Below are 4204 nucleotides of genomic sequence, written 5' to 3' on the forward strand. Positions count from 1 at the left end.
GTGACGTGTTTTCTAAAAGTTTAAACTGTTTTAACTTTGCATGGCTTTCTATACATCTCTTGTGTGACACGCGAGTGCAGCAGTCATATTTGCCCGTCTAAAAATGCGCTGAATATGCGTTCTGTGTGAATGGCTTGGTTTCGGCTTTAACCTAATCAAGATCTTCTAAGCATTGAGCTTCTATATTTCTCTAATATTTTGAATGCATAACACAGCAGTGGCGCGTCTCGTGGGCTAGAGTAGACTAACAAAACATTAAAATGCAACAACGTCACTTACATCATTATCACCGCATCTTGCACGCCACTGATGATGCTCCCTGACGCACTCCTAACATTCAAATGCAAATGTTTATTTTAAATTTGACTAATATTCATTATTTATTCACAATCTCCTTATCACAGGCAGACACAGCACTCATTTCAGCATGTGTTCGTGTTTGTGTGTGCTGTCTGCGTCACTCATAGCACGTGCCTATATCGTGCGCTATATCAAACATTTTTTCTATCGTTATTGAAGATAAATATCGATACCGTAAATGTCTTTGTTGTTTTTATATTATTATTGTTATTTTTTTCATCTCTTCTAGACTTTCTGGCTGTGATCTCTCATATCAGCATTGTGAAATTGTGTCTTCAGCTCTACAATCCACAAACTGTGTCCTGAGAGAGCTGGATCTGAGTAACAATGACCTGCAGAATTTTGGAGTAAAGTTTATTTCTGATGGACTGAAGAGTCCAAACTGTCAGCTGCAGATACTGAGGTATTTAAGAACATGTAAGAGCTGGTCACAATGTTGATGTGTGTATGATCTGACTGTGTGTCTGTAGATGATCTGACTGTGTGTGTGTGTGTGTGTGTGTGTGTGTGTGTGTGTGTGTGTGTGAGAGATGTGAGTTAATGACAGATGTGATGTGTAATTTTCAGGCTGTCTTTTGATAAAGAAGCGATGGTTTCTCGTGCCCGGAGGCTCATCTCTCTCTATGAAGAGGCGGGAGTCAGTAAGGAGCGCATCCTCATCAAACTCTCCTCCACATGGGAGGGCATTCAGGCCGGACAGTGAGTGTGTTCACTGCAATCAGTCTTCATTAAGATTATAAGATGATATTCAGGTGTCACACATCTTCAGTTGTTGCTTCTGTTTGCTGTCATGATGTGTGTGTCTGTTGATGATCTGCTCGTGTGTGTGTGTGTAGATGATCTGACTATAGATTATCTGAATGTGTGTCTGTAGATGATCTGACTGTGTGTGTCTGTAGATGGTCTGACTGCGTGTGTCTGTAGATTATCTGACTGTGTGTTTGTAGATGATCTGACTGTGTGTGTCTGTAAATAATCTGACTGTGTGTGTGTAGATGATCTGACTGTGTGTGTCTGTAGATGATCTGGCTGCGTGCGTCTGTAGATGATCTGACTGTGTGTCTGTAAATGATCTGGCTGTGTGCGTCTGTAGATGATCTGACTGTTTGTGTCTGTGGATGATCTGACTGTGTGTGTCTGTAGATGGTCTGACTGCGTGTGTCTGTAGATTATCTGACTGTGCGTATGTAGATGATCTGACTGTGTGTATGTAGATGATCTGACTGTGTGTCTGTAGATGATCTGACTGTGTGCAGACTGTGTCTGTAGATGATCTGACTGTGTGCAGAATTTGTCTATTGATGATCTGAGTGCCCTCTTCTGGTGAATCAATAATACAAGAACACAACAATCTGACTGAGTGTGTCTGTATATGATCTGACTGTGTGTCTGTGGATTACCTGAATGTGTGCAGACTGTGTCTGTAAATGATCTTACTGTGTGTGTCTGTAGATGATCTGACTGTGTGTGTCTGTAGATGATCTGACTGTGTGTCTGTAGATGATCTGACTGTGTGTGTAATTTGTCTATTGATGATCTGACTGTGTGGGTGTGTAGATGAACGGACTGTGTGCAGACTGTATCTGTAGATAATCTGACTGAGTGTGTCTGTATATGATCTGACTTTGTGTCTGTGGATTACCTGAATGTGTGCAGACTGTGTCTGTAAATGATCTTACTGTGTGTCTGTAGATGATCTGACTGTGTGTGTCTGTAGATGATCTGACTGTGTGTCTGTAGATGATCTGACTGTGTGTATGTAGATGATCTGACTGTGTGTCTGTAGATGATCTGACTGTGTGTATGTAGATGATCTGACTGTGTGTCTGTAGATGATCTGACTGTGTGTATGTAGATGATCTGACTGTGTGTCTGTAGATGATCTGACTGTGTGTATGTAGATGATCTGACTGTGTGTCTGTAGATGATCTGACTGTGTGCAGACTGTGTCTGTAGATGATCTGACTGTGTGCAGAATTTGTCTATTGATGATCTGACTGTGTGGGTGTGTAGATGAACGGACTTGTGCAGACTGTATCTGTAGATAATCTGACTGTGTGTGTCTGTAGATGATCTGACTGTGTGTGTCTGTAGATGATCTGACTGTGTGTGTCTGTAGATGATCTGACTGTGTGTGTCTGTAGATGATCTGACTGTGTGTGTCTGTAGATGATCTGACTGTGTGTGTCTGTAGATGATCTGACTGTGTGCATCTGTAGATGATCTGACTGTGTGCGTCTGTAGATAATCTGACTGTGTGCATCTGTAGATGATCTGACTGTGTGTGTCTGTAGATGATGTGACTGTGTGTCTGTAGATGATCTGACTGTGTGTGTCTGTAGATGTTCTGACTGTGCATCTGTAGATGATCTGACTGTGTCTCTAGATGATCTGACTGTATGTGTCTGTAGATGATCTGACTGTGTGCATCTGTAGATGATCTGACTGTGTGCGTCTGTAGATAATCTGACTGTGTGCATCTGTAGATGATCTGACTGTGTGTGTCTGTAGATGATGTGACTGTGTGTCTGTAGATGATGTGACTGTGTGTCTGTAGATTATCTGATTGTGTGTGTGTGTGTGTGTGTCTGTAGGTTGTCTGGCTGTATGGTGACAGAGGAAGGCTGTGGTTATTTGTCTTCAGCTCTGAGTTCAAACCCCTCACACCTGAGAGAGCTGGATCTGAGCTACAATCACCCAGGACAATCAGGAGTCCAGCTGCTCAAACACAAACTGGAGGATCCAAACTTTAAACTGCAGATACTCGAGTATGTCAAACACTAAAGCCCAAAGTATACTTCGTTTTTTTACGTGTACACTAGCGCAGTGTTTCCCAACCTTTTTTATGCCACAGAACATTTTTGATAAGAAAAAAAAAAAAATCCAACGACACACCACTAAGCACTAAAAAAAAAAAATAGAAATGGGTGAAAGTTTTGTTTTGTTTGTTTTTTTCTCAGTAATTAAACAATGTGTCGTCAGAGTTGGTATTTTGGCTTTATATATAATTAGACACTTGCACGTAACATTTTTCTGAAAATCATGCTCAAATAGAGTTAACAAGGTTTTTGAGGAGCGAGTGACAGAGACCTGTGTTTTGTCTGTCATTAGAACATCTGAGGCAGTAAATTAATCACATTACCTTTTTTAATTTACAGGTTATAAAGTTTATTATAGCTGTGCGGGAGCTCAGTTTTTCTTGTTATTTAATACATTTGGCCAAACTCTAATGATATAAAAGATAAACCGCTATGCACAGGATATTACGGTACCCCTAAAGTGACATTTGCAAAAATAAAAAATTAAATTAAACCTTTCGCATGCTCACAAGAAACTTTTTGCAAGATCACGCATTACAGTTTTTGGTTGCATTACTTCTACCATCTTACAAAGAAGAAAACGAGCATGGTTGCGCATGGATTAGCCTAATTGAGATCTATATTGGCCTTCAGTATGAAAATAGTGTTTCTGTTCTTGCATTCCGACACAGATAAATCATCACTGAGCAGCATAAGAACAGCTTTTCCCTTCAGGTTATATTCCACCTGAACAATACATAACATCTCAGGACTGTACATCTGTACATAACTTAATACTTTTCATCTGTAAAATCAGACGTTTGCACATTCACAATTCTTTCTATTTTCTCTATATTTTGTACATAACTGTCACGGGCAGGGTGTTCAAGAGAGCAGGCAGGACGACGATGATGACGAAACCAATAACATTTAATGACTTGACAACAGGAAATCCAGACAGGGTAGACATCAACATTCACAATAACCGACAAACTAGAATACAAGAGACAGGAACTGATATAGGGCAGATAACGAGGGGCAGACAG

The 4204-nt window shown here is 40.5% G+C and overlaps 1 pseudogene; it reads left to right on the top strand.

Moving 5' to 3' along the window:
* Positions 1-4204, top strand: part of LOC107683749 (protein NLRC3-like) — a 38256-nt pseudogene that overhangs the window by 9660 nt on the left and 24392 nt on the right.

The sequence above is a fragment of the Sinocyclocheilus anshuiensis genome, unplaced genomic scaffold, assembly GCF_001515605.1.
Source record: "Sinocyclocheilus anshuiensis isolate Anshui unplaced genomic scaffold, SAMN03320099.WGS_v1.1 scaffold4080, whole genome shotgun sequence".
Classification (NCBI taxonomy): Eukaryota; Metazoa; Chordata; class Actinopteri; order Cypriniformes; family Cyprinidae; genus Sinocyclocheilus; species Sinocyclocheilus anshuiensis.